Source organism: Carcharhinus amblyrhynchos, chromosome 9, assembly GCF_965287045.1.
Source record: "Carcharhinus amblyrhynchos chromosome 9, sCarAmb.v2.hapA, whole genome shotgun sequence".
NCBI classification, from domain to species: domain Eukaryota; kingdom Metazoa; phylum Chordata; class Chondrichthyes; order Carcharhiniformes; family Carcharhinidae; genus Carcharhinus; species Carcharhinus amblyrhynchos.
Window position 1 is genome coordinate 40899968 of NC_137332.1, and position 21165 is coordinate 40921132.

The window sequence follows — 21165 nt, forward strand, 5'->3', positions numbered from 1 at the left end:
GTTGAGAGTCAACCACATTGCTGTGGGTCTGGAGTCATATGTAGGACAGATTAGGTAAGGATGGCAGATTTCCTTCACTAAAGGACATTAGTGAATCAGATGGGGTTTTTCCGACAGTTGACAATGGTTTCATGGTCATCAGTAGATTCTTAATTCCAGATTTTTTTTTATTGAATTCAAATTCCACCGTCTGTCATGATGGGATTCGAACCCGGTCCCAGAACATTAGCTGAGTTTCTGGATTAATAGTCTAGCAATAATACCACTGGGCCATCGCTTTCCCTGCAGGACAAGAATAATGCAGGTGAAATCAGAATCTTGGATGGGGAGATTTTGCACGGTGTACTGCTTCTCAAATATGGTCAGTACCAACAGAAGAACCCCGAAATGCTTCAGGTTCTGGGAAAGCATAGTCAAGAGCTGGTCAAGCGGAGTGTTGGAATTTGGGATAGAACAGCATTCTGTCGGAATGAACAGCTACTAGAAATCACATCAGTTTCCTGAACCAGATGGAAAGTACGTGTTTTCAACCTGTTTAACTTGATACTCTTCTCTCGACTTCCAAAGCTTCCTCAAGACCTATTTTTCAGCTCTATTTTTGGGTACATGTCCCAACTTGTATTGCTGCTTGGTGACCTTTCTCCTTCTTGAAGCTTCTTGGGGGAACTTCTATGACATTGAATGCATTGCAAAAATATTACTTATGTATGGAAAACAAAGTTCAGTTCTTATTTCGAGGCCATTAATACCAAACTGTTGAGCACATTGATGCTACTATGCCATTTCTCTAACCATGCCAGCTAACCTCAAATCACAATGAGTGCCCACGTATGGTGTAATGGGGCAGGAAATTCCAGCGAGAGGCCAAAAATTGGAATCACATCCAGTGTCTGGCAGGTCATGATTTTCTCAGGCCATTTTTTTCACCTAATCAACCTCATGCCAGGGAAAGGTGCAAGGCTGATTTTAATATTCATAGGCTAATTTCAGTGTGTTTCATGAGCTCTGAGCACTATTGTCTGGAATCACTTGGCTTGCCGACCTCACCAGTTGAGGTCCACGCCAGTGGGAATCACAGTTGTTCTCCAGCAATCGGCCTTTTGGCTAGGATCAAGTGTAGTATCAACACGCTGCACTTGGTTGAAGTCTTTAGGTTACATTTCAGCTTCATTTGAAGCAATTTTTTAAAGCGACATCTCGGCCTTTGGGCTAAGATGCAAATGAGATCAAGCCTTGGAGGTGGAGCTACACCTACTCCAATCAGCTTGGATCATGCAGATCAAGCCCAAGACAGGAGTTGAGAGCCCTGTCTTGTCAGCCTGGATCGGGAATGTCCCAACTTGTTGGGTCTCTGAATTGGCTTTAATTTGACTTGATTGGATTGGAACAAAGTTTAAAAAAAAGTTGTTCTCCAGCAATGGGGAATGACCAACATTTTATTATTCTCAGTGTGTGGGTGTTTGATCCTGGCAAAATCAGCATTTATTGCTCTGATGAAGAGTCATCCAAATTCAAAATGTTGGCTCTATTCTGTCTCCACAGATGCTATCAGACCTGCTGATACTTTACAGCAGCCGCAGTAATTTGCTTTTATTTATTGCCCTCTCATGGTTGCTCTGAAATGTGGTGGGCCTCCTTCTCAAACCACCAGAAGCATTTTTGGTACAACTGTGTGGCTTGCTTAGCCACTTCAGAGAGCAGTAAAGAGTCAATCATGTTGATGTGGGACTGAAGTTCTCAAAAGGGCATTGGTGAATCAGTTGGTTTCTTATAACAACTCAACTGTACTCAGCTGCAAAGCCTCATGGATTATCCCTCTCATGCCTGCAACTTTTTCTCCTTTATTATAAATATCAAGACAACAGGTAATGGGACAGAATGTCACATCTCCACTCTTGATCACAATCTATAACTTCCCATTAAAAGTGATTGCCAAATTCTGCTACCTTGGGCCTCTGATAATTATCCGATAGAACTTAATTCAGGCGTCAGGAGTCTCACCCACCGGCTGAAGAGTCAGCGAGAGTCCGCCACTGTCTCCGCTGAGGAAGAAGGCTGCCATAGGCACTTGCATCACCAGCAGTCTTTCTGAAAAATCAAGGATTTCTGCTGCTTGCAAATCCAAAGCCGACAAATCCTGTCACGGACAACCCCGCCCATGTTGGCGATGTACCCATCAGAGACCCAGGATCAGTGAAGGAAACCCAGGCCGGAGGTGAATGAAGACAGGATGGGGATCACAGGCAAGAGTTGCTCACTAAGCGACAGAGGGTGTCGGAAGGCAAGGTAAGGAGGTCACTCACAGAGACCCCATTTTCCGATGCTGGATTCTTCAATCAAATACTGGGTGCCTGAGAACAAGGGACCCCCTGACAGCCTACAAGCTTCATCATTGCCCACTACTAGTTGAATCCAGAAGGGGCGGGTGAGACCTTGCTGGGGCCTCAGGGAGGGAAGGCTGTACCCAGGCCTTCTTACCCCAGACTTAATTGGGGCAGAGATGGGAAGGCAGCAGAGTACCTATCCCACACCCTGCAGCTCAATTAACCCCTCCCTTCTCCCCCACCTCCAATCTCAGTTCTGGAGAGTGTTATATTTCACTCTCAATCTCCTGACATGTGCATTGGGAAAGCGGCTATCACCTTTGGCCGATTCACAAAACGTGCATCCATCAGATGTCAACAGGCCTGGCTCTTAAAACATGAGATGTTAGTCTACTAATGTAACTGCGGCATAACCATATCTAGATAAGGTGCCCTCTACAGCTATTATTTAAGATTTTATTTAACCTGTAACTGTAGTAGCAACGCAATAATGGTTTTTCCTCATGCCGGTGCTGTGTAAATGCAGCCTGAAAGTCAAGGCCCAGTTATGTGGAGCTTCCACACACCCTATGCTGTTTCCCAGCTGAAAGGACCGGCTGGGCAGAAAACAATTATGGCTCATATTGTTCTCCTTCCAACATTACATTGTTATTTAGTAAAGGTGAGTTAATAGTTAATCTTTTGCTCCAAAGATTTATCGTCTTTGGACATTCTACGAGCTTACATTATTAACTCTCGGAATAAATGATATTCTTCAAAACAGTGATTTCAGTGTCTGAGAACTTCATCTTCTGGTTGTCTGTAGATGACATTTAGATAGTGCTATATGCATTAGACAAGATTTGAGTCTGGTTCAGTCCTTTCTAGTTTCTGTTATTCAAACAACTGGATCCCATTCAGGAAGTTGTGAAATAAACGTTTGCCAGATGGTGCTGCATGATTTAAATGTCTTAATTTTTTTTCAATAACTGGCCCAGAGAACTGAAATTCTTAACAATCAGCTCCCCTGGTGACTCAGTGCATACATACCTCACTCAGTGTGGTACTGGGTCACAAAGACCCCCAAAGATCCTGGGTTCAAATCATGAACTGTGCGGAGTTATTCAGGCTCGTGAGCTGTGGGTGGATAGCCAATTACCGTAACCAGTACGCTACCCACCGTACCCAGTGTATAGCCCAAGGAGGTAAAAATCAGTCAAGCTTGCTACTCTGATCAACATACAGTGACCCCTGCTGGAAAATTCAGATATGGATATCAGATCAGCACTGAATTAAACTTGACAGTAGTGCACCTACAAAATCAACAATCCTACTTCCACCTACTGTATGACCTTCAGCAAATATTGGCTGAAGCATTGAATGGTTGCTATCACATGATAAAGGTGTCCTTGATCAAGTTAGCTCACTGACTGTACATTATTTCATAAATTGTCTTCTGAAGCAAATATTCATTTCTCTTAAATCTTTTCCTCCCATCCCCAAGCTTGCTGGCCACAGAGGTGAACACTTAATTTCTTTCCAGTTTGAAAACTACAGCTTGAACCCTGGGAGTGCAACACCAAAACAATCTTTCCCCATTACTTTTATGTTGACCTGTCCCTGGTGCCTAGGGGAATACGAACTGTTTCCTCTATAAACGTGCAAAAGTCTCCTGCAGGCATCTGTGTAGAAGTACCATTATTCTTTCAGCAGTAATTATTTACCTTTTATTGATGATTAAGGCCCCACACATACCCGAGCTATCCCAGTAAGACTCTGATGCTTTGCAATTTGAAAAGGCTGAAAATTGATCTTAGCCAGTTCCGTGGGAAGCATACATGCCTCAAGACATTGCTTTGTATCATGAACAAACTATGAATAACACCAGTTTAGTAATGGTTAGCAGGTCAAATGGGAGGGTCTAACTTCACCAGTGGGACAGAAGATGTAGAAAAAAAGAGAATCTCCTTTGGTCCCACAAGAGAAGGGGGAGGCAATGGCCTAGTGGTATTATTGCTTGACTATTAATCCAGAAACTTTAATGTTTTGGGGACCCAGGTTCAAATTCCGCCATGGCAGATGGTGGAATTTAAATTCAATATAAAAAAAAATCTGGAATTAAGAATCTAATGCTGACCATGAAACCATAGTCAATTGTCAGAAAAACCTATCTGGTTCGCTAATGTCCTTTAAGGAAAGGAATCTGCCATCCTTCCCTGGTCTGATCTACATTTGACCCTAGAGCCACAGCAACGTAGTTGACTCTCAACTGCCCCCTGAAATGGTGTACCAAGCCACTCAGCTCAAGGGCAACTAGGGATGGGCAATAAATGCTGGCCAGCCAGCGACACCCATGTCCCACGAATGAATAAAATAAAAGAACAGACAGAAAAAACCCTCCAATTAAATATTAGGAACCAATGTAACTTTGGTCTACACCACAAGCTCTTACCAGCTAGCCACAAGACATATTTCCTTTGCTCGGTAAGTGCCTGATGCTGAACCAGTTAGTTCATATGATATTTGACTCCAAAATGAGCTTCTGAGCACAGATTCACACATCTCTAAGGCCAATTATTTTCATCTCTATAACATTGCCTGACTCCACACCTGCATCAACTCATCAGCTGCTGAAACCTTCATTTTTGCCATCATTATCGCTAGACATAAATATTCCAATATGTTCCTGGCCAGCTTCCCATGTTCTAATTTCTGCAAATTTGAGGTCATCCAAAAACTCTGATTGCATCATGCCCTATTTATTCCTGTCCTCACTGATCTATGTTGCTTCCTTGTTCAGCAACACCATTTGGAATGCTGATCCTTGTTTTCCAATCTTTCCATGGCCTCACCCTCCCTATCTCTATAATGTCCAGCCCTAAAACCCTCCAAGGTATTTATACTCCTCCTATTGTGGCTACTTTAATATTCCTAATTTTAATCATGTTAGCATTGGTGATCATGCCTTCAGCTGTCAAGGCCAGTAGCACTGGAATTCCCCATCCAAATCCCTACCTGTCTTCCTTTGTTACAGATATTCCTTGAAACCTAACTCTTTGACCAATCATCTGTATGTGGCTCAGTATCACATTTTATTTGATAATGCTCCTTGTAAAGTGCCATGGTGTGTTTTCATAATTGTAGGAATTAGGAACCAGAATTGGCTATTTGACCCATTGGATCTGCTTTGCCATTCATTAAGGTCATTACTGATCTGATTGTGGCCTTAATTGCACTTGTCTGCCTGTCCATCATGATCCTTTACGCCCTTGCCTGTCCAACTCAGCCCTGAATATATGCAGTGACCCAGCCTCCACTTTTCTCTGTGGAAGAGAATTCTTAAAACTAACAACTCTTTTGAAAGAAGAAATGCATCTTCATCTCTGTCTTAAATGGGAGGACTTGAGATGCCAGCACAAGAGGAAATATCCTCTCAGAATCTTAAATGATTTAAAAAGATCACTCCTCATTCTTCTAAATCCCAGTGAGTATCAGCCTAACTTGTTCAACCTTCCTTCATAAGACAACCCCTTCATAACAGGAATCAACCTAGTGAACCTTCTCTGAATTGCATTCAATGCAGATATATCTGTCCTTAAATAAGGAAACCAAAACTGTACACTGTACTCCAAGTACACTATGACCAATGCTTATTTGTAGAATTGTAGCAGGATTTCCCTACTTGTGTACACTAACTTGTTTGCAAAACAGACCAATATTCAATGTGCCTACTTAATTAATTGCAGTACTTACATGTTAATCTTTTATAATTCAGGTACTAGCAGACCCAAATCCTCTGTACAGCCTTCTAAGTTCTTCTCCATTTAGATAATATTCTATTTTTCTATTCTTCCAAAGTGGGTGATCTCACCTCTTTCCATATTATACCTCATCATGCCAGGATGGCATGATGGCACAGTGGTTAGCACTGTTGCCTCAAAGTGCCAGGGACCCAGATTCAATTCCTGGCTTGGATGATTGTCTATGTGGAGTTTACACATTTTCGCCATGATTGCGTGGGTTTCCTCCAGCTGCCCCAGTTTCCTCCCACAGTCAAAAAATGTGCAGATTAGGTGGATTGGCCATGCTAAATTGCCCCTTCGTGTCAGCGGGACTAGCCAGGATAAATGCATGGTGTTGTGGGGATAGGACCTGGGAGAGATTATGGTCGGTGCAGACTAGATGGGCCAAATGGCCTCCTTCTGCATTGTAGGATTCTATGATTCACGTAACCTGTCCATAACCCTTTGCAAACTTTTTACATCCTCCTCACAACTTGCTTTCCGACCAAAGGCTTCTTCGTATCATCAGCAAATTTGGCTACAATACAGGCGGTCCTATAATCCAAGTCTGTAATATGGATCATAAGGTCCTAGCACAGATCTCTGCAATACTTCAACTTTAAAATAACCAATTTATCCCAATTCTCTGTTAATTGTCAGTTAATGGATCCTCTGTCAATGTTCATACATCACACCTCCCAACACTGGAAGCTCTGAAATTGTCCAGTACACTTACAGGTAGCACCTTACGAAATACCTTTTGAAAATCCAAGTACACTACATCTACAGGTTTCCCTTTATCTACGCAGCTTGTTACATCCTCAGAAAATACTAATAAATTTGTGAAACATAACTTCCCTTTCACAAGACCATGATGACTCAGTCTCATTGTATTATGATTTCCTTAATGTGTTGCTATACCTCTTTTCTAATGGAGTGTAGTATTTTCCCAATAATTGATGTTAGACTAACTGGCTTATAGTTTCCTCCTTTCTCTAGCCTTCCTTTCTTGAGCAGAGATGTTACATTTGAGGTTTTCCAGTCCACCAGATCCTTTCCAGAATCTAGGGAAGGTTACAACCATTGTATCCACTGTTTCTGCAGCCACTTCTTTTAAGACCCTAAGATGCATGCCATCAGGTCCAGGACATGACAGCCTTCAGTACCATTAATATTCCCAGTACTTTTTCTCCCATGATTATGATTGCTTTAAGTTCTTCCCTCCCTTTTGTCCCCTGCTTTTTTTGATGTCTGCTGTTTCAACATGCTAATTCAAATTTTCTACCATTTACTTCATTCCCATTATTATTCTCCGGTCTCACCCTATCAGAGAGCTACACTCAGTTTAACTACACTCTTTTTATATACTTGTGGAAGATTTCATTATTGGTTTTTATATTTCTAGTTAGTTTTCTCGACAATTGGATCCATCTCCTTTCATCTCCCTGCTCCTCTCCTGCCCTGCAGAGATGTCCTTAACTCTGGCACTGAGCAGGCAACATAGTCCTTGGGACTCAGGTCGCAGCTTCAAAACACAGTATCTTTCCCCTGCCTATATTATGTCCTATTACAATTACATTCTCTTTTACTCCTCCCACTTGAATGGCTGTCTGCATCAGGGTGCCATGAGCAATTTGCTAATCCTTCCTGCAGCCCCAAACTCAGCCATGCAAGCTGCAGGAAGGCTGAACCAATTGGACAGTTGCAAAAGCTGAGGCTCCTCCATTGCTACCTTTTGGGTTCCATAGCTGCCTTACTGACAGTCATACCCTCTTTCCCCCTGATCATGGATCAAGTCAGAAATACCTAACCTAATGGGTATGTCTACCTCCTTAGGAACAAAGCAATTTTCCCCTTTCCTGATGCATTGCAGTGTCCAAAACTCTGAGTCAAACTCATCAACACAGGGCCGCATAGGAGACTGTTAAATAAGTTAAGTGCCCATGGTGTTAATGGTAAGATCCTGGCATGGATAGAGGATTGGTTGACTGGCAGATTGCAGAGTGGGGATAAAGGGGCCTTTCTCAGGATGGCAGCTGGTGACTAGTGGCATGCCTCAGAGGTCAGTACTGGAACCACAACTTTTCACAATATACATTAACAATTTGGAGGAAGGAACTGAAGGTATTGTTGCTAAGTTTGCAGATGACACAAAGATATGTAGAGAGACAGGTAGTATTGAGGAAACAGGGGGGCTGCAGAAGGACAAGGGCAAGTAGGAGAGTGGGCAAAGAAGTGGCAGATGGAATACAATGTGGAAAAGTGTGAGGTTATGCACTTTGGAAGGAGGAATGGAGGCACAAACTATTTTTTAAATGGGAAAATGCTTAGGAAATCAGAAACACAAAGGGAGTTGGGAGTCCTTGCTCAAGATCCTCTTAAGGTTAATGTGTAGGTTCAGTCAGCAGTTAGGAAGGCAAATGCAATGTTAGCATTCATGTCGAGAGGGCTAGAATACAAGAGCAGGGATGTACTTCTATGGCTGTATAAGGCTCTGGTCAGACACCATTTGGGGTATTGTGAGCAGTTTTGGACCCGTATCTAAGGAAGGATATGCTGACCTTAGAAAGGGTTCAGAGGAGGTTCACAAGAATGATCACTGGAATGAAGAGTTTGTTGTATGAGGAACAGTTGAGGACTCTAGGTCTGTCTGTACTCGTTGGAATTCAGAAAGATGAGGACGGATCTTATTGAAACTTACGGGATACTGCGAGGCCTGGATAGAATGGAGATGGAGAGGATGTTTCCACTAGTAGGAAAAGCTAGAACCAGAGAGTGGTGAATCTATGGAACTCTTTACCGCAGAAACATGTGGAGGCCAGGTCATTGAGTGTCTTTGAGACTGAGATAGATATGTTCTTGATTAATAAGGGGATCAGGGGTTATGGGAGAAAGGCAGGAGAACGGGGATGAGAAAAAATATCAGCCATGGTTCAGTGGTGGAGCAGACTAGACGAGCTGAGTGGCCTAATTCTGCTCCTATGTCTTATGGCTGAACTACTAGAGCTGCAGGCACTTCCTGTAGATGTGGTTGCTGATGATCATACAGGTGTCCACAAGTACCCATGTGTTACAGCTGCAACGCGTCACCTGCCCTGCCATCTTTATTGTGTTTTATTTAACTAATTAGTGTGCTAATTAGTGTTTACATAAAACATGCTACGTAAGCACAAGTGCTGTTTCAATTAAAAGTGAATCTCCATTGATCCTATGGAAGGCCATTGACTGTACTGTCAATACACAAAGCCCAAACATTAGAAATGAACAGCATTGAGTGAGGTCAAAGCATCTTGACTATTCCTCCTCCTCCTCCCCTGCCCAACATATGACCTACATAGCTACCACTCTCTTCAGTCATTCCACAGGAATTTGAGTTTGTGGCTGCTACACTTCGTATCCAACCATAGCTCAAGTTTGCAGTTAATCCCTCCATTCCACCAGGAACTGAGAGGCACGTCAAGAGAAACTCAAATGGCTTTTCTTTAAAAATGTTAAAACAACTTGATGAGATACCTATAATCTACTTAAAGTGACAGGAGAAATAAAAATCTTTCCCACTCTGATTTTTGAATTAAAGGGATGTTGTCTTCAATAAAAAGTGAGGGAACAGGTTTTGTTCAGAGAGGGGAAAAAGAAAAAACTGCACAATTTTCACCCCAATATGACAATTTGTAAGCAATTCAATGGAATAAGTTGGCATGATTCAAATATCATTTGTAAATAAAAATAGAATAGTTACTGAGCATCTTTGCATGCAGAACTTGAGTCCTGGAGTGGGACTTGAACCTAATTACCACATTAAAGTGGAAAAAACAAATTAGCAGATGTTTTGGCTAAATTAGAAAGCAGCATCTGTATATAATATACCACATTAGAGGAAACGGAAATTTGTAAGTGTTGAATGATTTTAGTGTGACACCTCATGTTTCATTGGGACTCATAAATCTTACCTAAAACTACAAACAAAATAAACTGTTGTCAGACAGCACATCAGAAGGAGGTACTGGAAACTTTTATCTCAGATCCTCAGTGGCTTCTGCAGCAGTGTTATCTGCTCTCTGATCACCGCTGTGCTGATTGCTATAAAACAAGGAACTGCACTGTTTTAGATGATAGTTCCTATCTACAAGCCACTTGCCCATTCCCAAAATTCAATGTTCTGGTGAAAGTATTTTGTTTCTTTTTAATGGCATAATAAAGATATACAAGTACATAAAACTGTGGGATGGGAGAAGGAAGGAGATTTGAGCATAAAGATGATGCTTCCTAGTGGCAAACCTTTGTGCTTAGTTAAATGTTTTCATCTTACAGCCATGGACAGTGTGTTAATAATTTGATTATGTCACAAATAACTGTGACAAATCTTGTACATGGGCTAAAATAACACCATATAAAATAAAGCAATGTTTTGAAACTAATTAGAACACTTAATGGGCACGATAAGACTCTAGAAAAATAATTCAGTGTCGTATTAGGTTTAATATATTTTGCGGAGTACAAATTTGATTTCTTCTGCCCTACTATTTATTACTCTGGTTGTTTTGTGCTTTGTCTGTGGCATAATCAGTTGCTTTATAAAGTTTTAATTAAATGATTTCTTATTCAACTGCCTGATGCAGTTGAACCTTCCACACATTTGACGAAGGAACACCATTTCTGAAAGCTTGTGAGATTACTATCAAATAAACTGGTTGGACTCTAACCTGGTGTTGTGAGACTTCTTATTGAATTGAGATCATGTCAGCATCTTGCCGATTCTTCTAGAAGTGTACATTCCCCATGTAAGAACCTTAAGAGGCAACTCACCATCACAGGCCTTGGAAGACTTCCACACATTTTTACCAGTAGAAGTCAATAAAGACCCAAAGAAATAGACAAACCAGTTCATAAACTTTTACATGTCTTTAAAAATAAGAGATCAAGAATGACATGTGAGGAAATGCATCACTTTTATACCAATGGAAAATAGATTGAACCTGTCCATGGTTTGGAGAGCTATAGTTCAGTGCAGTATCGGTGACAGATCCATGTGTAAAAGAAAAGCAATGAGATGGACATGAGAGCCTTTTTAAAAGCCACTTCAGGCTAAAAATTGTAGGCTGGAGTAGTAGCAGGTATGACAGAACAGTGGCACGCATAGTAAGTCGGTCAGGTTTCTTGATTGGATATCTCTGGAAGGTTTGACTTTCTGAGCATGTCCAATACAAAAGAACCTTGAAGAACCAGACAAGGAAGTAGGATGGAGGATGACATGGAGACACAGAAGAAGATACAATTTCACTGGAACAATTCTTCACTGATTGTCAAGTCTTCATGCTACAAAGAGTTCACTGATCTGATCAGGGCAAGTAATGAGAATGTACTTATCATTCATTCAATTTTCATAGAATCATAGAACCCTACAGTGCAGAACGAGGCCCTTTGGCCCATCGCGTCTGCACCGAACACAATCCCACCCAGGCTCTACCCCCATATCCCTACATATTATACACACTAATCCCTCTAACCTACACATCCCTGGACACTAAGAGGCAATTTCTTAGCATGGCCAATCAACCTAATCTGCACATCTTTGGACTGTGGGAGGAAACCAGAGTACCCGGAGGGAACCCACGCAGACACAAGGAGAATGTGCAAACTCCACACAGACAGTGACCTGAGCCAGGAATCAAACCCAGGATCCTGGAGCTGTGAAGCAGCAGTGCTAACCACTGTGCTACCATGCTGCCTCTTTTTTGACACCTCTGGTACAGGACATACTTCACCCTGTAGAAGTAAAACAGGAGACTAATCCCATCCCAGCAATTTCCCACCAGGCAATTTGGGTTAAAGTGACCCCTTTGTTTACATAGAGAACAGATTCAATGGAAAGCGAATGTGGGGAATTACTTCCCTCACAATGTTGTCTCCTGCTGTTCCAAAGAGAATGGCTTGTGCTGGGCCATAGCTCTAGAGCTGCTGCCTTCAGGTATCTAACCTTTTCACTGCTTCACCTGCCAGATCATGGGGAAAATCACATACATAGACAAACCTGACAACTACAGTATAATATAACTATAATACAACTGTAATATAAAAGAAAATTATTGTGGGTGCTGGAATCTGAAACAAAAACCTGAAAATGCTGGAAAATCTCAGCAGCTCTGACAGTGTCTGTGGAGAGAGAACAGAGCTAATGTTTCGAATCTGGATGACTGACAAAGAGTTGTTCAGACTCAAAATGTTAGCTCTATTCTCGCCTTACAGATGCTGTCAGACTTGCTGAAGTTTTCCAGCATTTTCTGTTTTTGTTTCTGACAACTATATTTATCGACCCCACCATTCCTCAGGCTGAAGTTCTCTTTAATTCAGCACAGATGAGGGGATTAAACCTAAAAAATTTCTCCTTTAAATAATTGAGAATTTTAAAGAGTTATCAGGAAAGTGTTAGCTGATTAAGTTCTTAGTGATCCAGTAATGCACTCAGTTATAGGCTTGTATGTCAAGATTGGTAGTTTTATTTTCTCTGCCCCATGCACCCCAGAGATTCCAGATGGATATGTTGCCAACACTGCTGTTGATTAATCTCCCTTAAACTGAAGTCCTCTTATATTTAGAGTACTGAATATTTCCATTAACTGCAATCTGGAGATTAATTGGAAATCCATATCACTATTTCTATTTTTCTTTTCCTTTAAGAATAGTGCACTGGGCCAAACGCATGGAGCTCTGTGAGAATTGCCCAGGAAGATTCAACTTCCAACAGGCAATTCCCCTGTTCTCCATGACACTCCAGGAATTCTCTGACTGTGTGTTGAGGATCGGAGACTTCAGACAGTTTTGCAGTACGAATTGGAGCCATTACCCAGGAAATGTTAAACAAATGTGAATATAGTCTCACATCTGAGTAACTACATGACTGACCACCACCACAACCCCCCACCCCTGACGATTACTCCCCTGACCCCATGACTATACACCCAAAAGACCCACCAACAACCTCACCTCTGACAATTAATCCCAACTCAACTACCCTGCCAGACCCAACTAACCACCTACTATCCCCATAACCACCCAGCTGCCACCCCAACCAGACCCGACGAGCACCCAACCTAACTACCTTCTCAAATACCCATCTACTCCGCAAAACTGACCTGAGCCAATCTGACTTCCACAACCTATCAACTAACTCACTCTTTACCACCTCATCCACTTACTCATTCTACACACCTTTGCACTCATCCTACAGAAATAGATATATTTCTTATAATAAAAGGGAACTAGGGAACAAGTGGCAGGTGGGAGGGAGAGATCAGTCATGATCTCTCTGATTGGGTAGTGGAGTGGGCTTAAGAAGCTGAATTTGCCTATTTCTACTTCTAATTCCTAAGTTCCTACATGCTATCCACCTACCTACTTAGATACTGTACCCACCTCACCATCTACCCACTAACCTATCCGTTCACCAACGTATGCACTCACCAATCCACTTACCCATTTACCCACTTACCCTCCTTCCAACTGTCCACCTACTCTTTTACCAACTTATCCATCTACTCACCTTCCTATTTACCTAGTTTCTCACCTAGCCACCTATCCACTGAACCACTTGCTTACTTACCGAATTGCCCACTTAATCATCTACCCACTCACCCATTTATCCATACAGCCGCTCTTCCAGTCATTCACTCAGAATCAGATCAAGTCCTTAAACTTACCAAATGGCAGCTGGTGCCGTTAAAAAAAAACCTCACATTTTAGTTTCAAACCCGTTGCACTGAGAGAGAAAATCTTTCCGAAGTGACCTTGTTTCTGAGGTAAGTGCTACCCACTATGTTCAGAGCTTTGAGGATAATCTGCAACTTCATAGGAGCATTAGAAACAGGAGCAGGAGTAGATGATATAGTCCCTTGAGACTGCTGCAGCATTCAGTATGATGATGGCTGTTCTGTCTGAATTGCACTAGCCTATTTGTCTGCCCCCCCCCCCCACCCCCCCAGCCCCCATATCCTTTGATTCCCTACAGCAATAAAAATATGTCTTAAACATACTCAATGATGAAGCATCCTTTGGGATACAGATTCCAAAGATTCACGAGCCTTTGAGTCAAGAAGTTTCTCTCCATCTCTGTCCTAAATGTTCAGCCCCTTTTCTAGAGACTGTACCCATATGTTCTGGATTCTCTAACCAGGGGGACCATTCACTTGTGCCTACTCTATCAAGTCCCACCTTGGCAGTATCCTGGCAGAGGGGATTATCCACTTCTGTAGAAAGTGTGCAATATTCATTCCACTGAAATCAGTGCAGAACAAGTTATTGCATCCACTGTACAGCACTTTAGATATCGTGGTGGTGATACTATCAGTGCAATCTATGTTCCAGAGACATAAAAGGGCAGATAAAATCCCTTAACTAACAGAGATAGATGGTTTTGCTTTAAGATGTCCCCATCTAACTACAGGCAATTGGGAATAGAAATCTTCAATGAGAGAAAACAGGAATTGTGGGAGCACTAATGGCTGATTGAATATCAACCCAGAATTTTGAGTCCATGGGGTTGGTGCACTGGGGAGTCTCATGTTCCAAAGATTGGGTTCCAGAGTCAATCACTTCTGGAGGCAGTAAGTTGTGGGTTGAAGATTAAGTCCCATTGTATATTTGGATCATTGGGCGAACAATGTGCCTCATTGGATGAGGCAATAATTGACCAGATTGGATTTGTATGGACTGGACAATGTTGGGCAATTTTTCACTTTCTTAGGCAGATTCCATTGTTGGAGCTCTGCAATGTATAAGGTAGTTGCTTTAAAGAAACATGAAGGTCTCACCATCACAGGATGTACCTGCTCCTATGGGGAACAAAGATGTGTCTGTACCACTTAACAGGGGGCATGGAATTGGGGGTAGGGTGTTAGCGTGGATAGGGGATTGGCTGTCAAATAGGAGGTAGAGAGTGGGGGTCAATGGGTGCTATTTGGATTGGCGGATGGTGACTAGTGGAGTGCCCCAGGGGTCGGTGCTGGGGCCTCAGCTATTTACCATTTATATAAATGATCTGGAGGAGGGAACCGAGTGCAGGGTGTCGAAATTTGCTGATGACACCAAGATTGGTGGAAAGGCAAATTGTGCGGAGGGTGTGGAGAGTCTGCAGAAGGATCTAGATAGGCTGGGCGAATGGGCCAGGAAATGGCTAATGGAATTTAATGTTGGCAAGTGCGAGGTGGTCCACTTTGGTAGGAATAATGGTAGGAAGGATTATTACTTGTGTGGAGAAAAACTGCAGCAGGCGACGGTGCAGAGGGACCTCGGGGTCCTTGTGCATGAGTCGCAAAACCCCAGCCTGCAGGTGCAGCAGGTGGTCAGGAAGGCGAATGGGATGCTGGCCTTCATCGCGAGGGGGATTGAATATAAAAGTAGGGAGGTCTTGCTGCGGCTGTATAGGGCATTGGTGAGGCCGCAGCTGGAGTACTGTGTGCAGTTTTGGGCGCCGTACTTACACAAGGATATTTTGGCCTTGGAGGGAGTGCAGAGGAGGTTTACTAGGATGATGCCGGAGTTGAGGGGGTTGAGCTATGAGGAGAGGCTGAATAAATTAGGCTTGTACTCGTTAGAGTTTAGAAGAATGAGGGGAGATCTCATTGAGACGTATAAGATGATGAATGGGATGGATAGGATAGAGGTGGAGAGACTGTTCCCGCTCAGAAAGGATAGTAGGACTAGGGGGCACAGACTCAAGATAAAGGGGGGGCAGTTTAGAACGGCGTTGAGGAGGAACTTCTTCACTCAAAGGGTGGTGAATCCCTGGAATTCTCTACCCGTTGAAGTGGTGGAGGCTGCCTCGCTAAATATTTTTAAGACGCGGGTTGATGGGTTTTTGATAAGAGAGGGGATTAAGGGTTATGGGGAGAGGGCGGGAATGTGGAACTGAGCCACGACAGATCAGCCATGATCTTATTGAATGGCGGGGCAGGCTCGAAGGGCTAGATGGCCTACTCCTGCTCCTATTTCTTATGTTCTTATGTTCATATGTTAACTGCCACAAAGCATTTTACCTCATTTGCCTATAATTTTATTTTCACTCTGCATCGAGGAAGACAAGGAAGTCAAGGGTATGGACAAATAGAGAACTGGAGTGGAAACCAGAAGCAGATGAGCCATAATCTTATTGAACAGCAGAGCAGATTTGAATGACCGAATTGCTTACCCCAGCTCCTATGTTCTATGTTCCAATGTTCCTGAAGACACAGTGAGGGCGATTCTCCCAAAAGTGCTGAATTGGTGGCAAAACTGGTCTAGTTCCCGTCAATTCTGACAGCTCAGCTTCTCACCTGAATCTCCACACTCTGTGCACTGAAGAGGTTCCAGTCATGACTCTCGTTAAAAACCTGGGGGGGCAGCGGCGGCGAGACCTATTCACACTGGAGTTTGACAGTTCCCAAACTCTGTGCACGCACAGTGGCCCCAAACTGTCAAATTCCCATTTGCTGGCCAGCTCAATCACTGGCCAACCCAGGATCCCCACAGTGCTGCCCCTCCAGTCCCCCGTCCCCCCACGGATCGCAGCCCCACAACAATTCACAGGCAAGCCCTGGCTTCAACCCCCAGCAGTAACGATCCCCCTGGCAGACTAACCCCTCCCAACACCCTGCCCCATTCACTGCCCTCCCTCCATCTCAGACCAATCCCAATGCAGAGTGGCAGCGGGACCCCTCACCCCCACCAATTTGTCCCTAAGACCCGTCCACAATAGGCCCCACTAGGCAGTGCTAAGGTGCCCACTGGACATGGGCACTTTGCCCCTTGGGCAGTGCCAGGAAGCACAGGCTGGCATTGCCAGGGTTCCCATGCTCCATTTCCCCACTGCCTGACCCCCAGGGGGGTCCCGATCGTTCCCCCCTTCATTCCAGCGAGGTCTCCCGCTAACTCCCCACCGGAATTAATTACTCCTGACAGGGTGGGAGATTCGATCAGGACCGTCCTGATAATTGACTAATCTACTTATTTGAAATAGATTTTAAAAAGATTTAAATTACTTACCTGCCTTCCCACCAGTTTCCAGTATGGGTCTGGTGGGCGACTTATCGCCGGCTCTGGGAGATGCGCATGCATTCCCTGCAAACCCCCGTCCAAGGTTGCAGACACAAGTCTCCCTGCTGTACCTGCCAGAAATGTGGCGGGCGCGGATGGGAGAATCGCGGCCAGTGTTAAGAAGTAGTTATAGATGTTTTTTTTTATGGATTGTTCCTACCTTTTAGTTGCATTGTTCCAGAAAGTACACCACTGGAGTCCATATCTATTTGTGCTTGCAACTTTTTGAGTGTTCAAGGAAGTTGAGACTTCTATGCAATTAAGGATATAGGTAGAAATGATAAGAGCCATTGTAAAAGTAGTTGGTAGAAGAACAGGTAGTGTGAAGGGAGATTTTTTTCACTGTTATATTTATTCATTAAAAGAACTGGCCCATATTATCTGGCTTTATGTTCCATGCCTCTACCTTCCTTTGCGACCTCCTTATCCTCTGAGGATGTAGTTGCTTCTACATCATCATTATCAATCACTTCAGCTTCCTGAAGCTGCAAGGTCTCTGAAGACTTTAACTGGGCTTTTATATAGGACGTCACCACATATGTCCCAACACCTAAATGAGCCTTGAAAATACCATTCATATAAACTGTTTTGATCCACCTATTATAGTGCTGTGAACCTGTATATCTGGTATGCCCGTCTGACTGCAGAAGTCTCCTGCGGTTATCAACCCTGACTGCAAGGAATAGCCATTCTGAAGCATGACTTTGAGTCATAGGACTGGCTTGATCACAAAATGTCATGGCAGCTTCCTGAAGAACAGGCAGGAGCATGCAGGAGGAGGAACTGAGAATGAATAAAATAATCAGTGAAAACCTCATTGAAAGACCGAGGTATTAATGAAGTGACTATGAGCAAAGTGTTTGATAAAACAATGAGATACAAGGATTGCAGTAAATTCGCAACAAAAAACTAGACTATTATGTATTTTATATAACGTGCACTTCCACTGACTCCCACCTATCAATTTTCAAATTCTTCTGGGAAGTTTGCTCGTTGTTTTAATGTGATAAAAGACACAAAGAAAATAAATGATCTAATAAATTGAAATGATCCAGAGATTGGGCCCGCGTGGTGGCACAGTGGTCAGCTTTGCTACCTCACAGCACCAGGGACCCACGTTCGATTCCCAGCTTGGGTCTGTATGGAGTTTGCAGTTCTCCCTGTGTCTGCGTGGGTTTCCTCCGGGTGCTCCAGTTTCCTCCCACAGTCCAAAGATGTGCAGGTTAGGTTGATTGGCCATGCTAAATTGTGTCTAGTGTTAGGATGACTAGCAAGGTTAATATGTGGAGTTCCAGGAATAGGCCTGGGTGGGATTATTGTCAGTGCAGATTCAATGGGCTGAATGGCCTCTTTCTGCACTGTAAGGATTCTATAATCGGCAGCTGAAATTGAAGCAGTCCACTAGGAAGTATGGAAAAGATGAGCAATGGTGGCACACTTCACAGTCAGATACATAAAAGCTTACACAGGTTAAATACTTGTTCAAATATTAGATTAAATCTGGTATATTCCTTAAACTGACAATGAAAATTACCTAAAAGTTTTTATTTTTAAACATTTATTGAGGCACAGTATAACTTTAACAGACACATGGAAGACAGAGCGCTGATCATGTCATGACATGTAGAGGAAAGAGGTTTGCTGTTTGATTGGTAAAATCTTTCACTAGGGCTGTAAATATTTTTATATGTTGGTGGTAACATCTGTTTAAGACTTGGAATCACTCGTCTGAGATATGAGAATCGCTTAATTGCTGTCAAGAATGCAGAATGAAAAAGCAGCCCATGTTTTTTCAAAACTGGCAAACTGATTTTTTTTGTTCCTTTTAATGCCCTCCTATCGTGAAAAGATAGTACTTGTATTTATGACGTGCCTTATCACATCTTTGCGATTTCTAGAAGCTCTTCTCATCAGTGAGCTACAATCTCTCGAAGGGTTGTTGTTTGGCAGTCAAATAAAGCAAGCAATTTGCACGCAGCCAAATCCTACTATAGCAAATGAGGTGAATGGTCAGTTCATCTGTATCTGGTTGGGTTGGTCAAAGGTTGACTGCTGACCAGGACAATACAAGAGCTTCAAGTAGTGCCATAGGATTTTTACTATTTACCTGATCGGACGGACAGAACTTGGATTTAATACTGCATATGAAAGTCGATGCAGCACTCATTAGTGTGGCACTAAGGTTGAAACCAATATTAGATGCCCTGATACTGCAAGTGCAGTTTAAGCTATAAACATTTGGTTCAAAAGGGAAGGTGCTACCAGTTGAAACATGCTTGGGATCAGTTCTGCAGGCACATTTGCCCATTAGCATCTAAGGTTATTGACAACTCAACATTTATGAACCCACACTTCTTCGATAGCATCTTCCAAACCTGGGAACTCTGCCACCTAGAATAACAAGGCAAGTTGGCACATGGGAAAATCCCATTGAATGATTCACATTACTCCAACTTGAAATAGATGTGGCCTGTAACTCACCACCACCAACTAATTTTGAAGTGTAGTCACCATTATGAGCCAATTTACATACCGCAAGCTCTCAAGTACATCAACATGATAATGACCACGTAGTAGTAAAAATGAAGTCAAGGGGAATTGGGAAAAAAAAATCCACTAGTTAGGATCATACTTAGTGCAGAGGGAAATTGTTGTGGCTGTGGGATCAGATCTTCTCTCTGAAGAATGCCTGCAGTGATGCCCTGGGAGTGAGATGACTGACCTCTAAAAACCACAACCATTTTCCTATGTGCTAATGATGCTTGCTAGCACAAAGGAAAATAGTCCTGGTCTTCATAAAAAATGCATTGGTATGGTATTGAGATGTGGAATTGGAAAGTCGCACGTTTGATTCCTGACCTGTGTTGAGTTAACTGAGCTCACTGTTAGAAGTACTATAGTTACATAGTTATATATAGTTATGGGAACTGTATATACAAAGAGGAAAATCACCCAGGTGTTGCATTCCTGTTCATTTTCTGGGGACTTCTCTATGTGAGGGAGTTAGATGTTGAGCGTGCTGATTCTCTGTCTATCGTCATTCAAACAGAAAGGGCACAGGTTCAGTTCCTGATTGGTGCTAACTGATTTCTGACAAGGCAATTGTTATGGTGTCCAATTATCCTCACCACCCAATACTTTTCCCCCTCGAATTGCCTCTCAATGTCAGAATCCAGTGCCCCCTGCCAAAAGCTGAGTGCACCCGTCACACACATCCTCTATCCCCTGACCCCGAACCCCACCACTCCAGCCCCCACCACCATCAGCTGACGCTTACTGCCGAGAGTAACCAAAGAAGAAGACTGGCCACTTCAGTGAAGTACCAGTGGAGGCATAATGCTTACTGAACAGTACCAAGCGGAGGTTGATGTTTTCAAAAGATGATGAGGAGACAATTTGCCAAAAAAAAATCAGTGCACAGTATGTTAAATGTTGGTTAGACAAAAGTAGTTCTACTTAGCAAGGTGAATGGCTTTATATAGATTTGGATGAGATAAAGAAAAACCAGTCAAATAGAATCACAGCATTGACAGCACAAAAGAGGGCCAGTTGGCTCAGTTTATTTTCTGGTACAAACTCCTAGTGGGAAATCTGAAGCACAGATGTGATTCTGGAATGAGCTGCTTTGGAAGAATGACCTGTTCTTTTTTCCCCTTCTTATGATCTTATGGTTTAAAGTAGCTTTTCTTTGAATTTTTTTTAAGTAGTAGAATGCACCCATGGTTACAACAATGACAATATTTTTGTTGGCACGGACACGTTAAACACTTGCGACTTCAAAGCTTTGAGGCCTTGACTATCAGTTTCCCCAATATTGAGTCTGAAGTGCCAGCCAGCCAGCCAGCACAGAATCATGCTCACACAACTGGGGAAACAGGACGCAATCCAAAGAGGTGGTCTTGGATATGAGCAGCTCCTTCAAACAATGAGTGAAATTCTCTGCACTATAGACTAACTCACAGGGCTGCTGTGCATTTGAGCCTCTCAGTTGCTGTAAAGGAGACACGAGTTCT

At 43.0% G+C, this 21165-nt stretch overlaps 1 protein-coding gene across 1 annotated transcript in view; it reads left to right on the forward strand.

The window, feature by feature from the left end:
- Positions 1 to 21165, forward strand: part of LOC145347742 (metalloprotease TIKI2-like) — a 349733-nt gene that overhangs the window by 242025 nt on the left and 86543 nt on the right. The gene's annotated exons all lie outside the window — the stretch shown is intronic.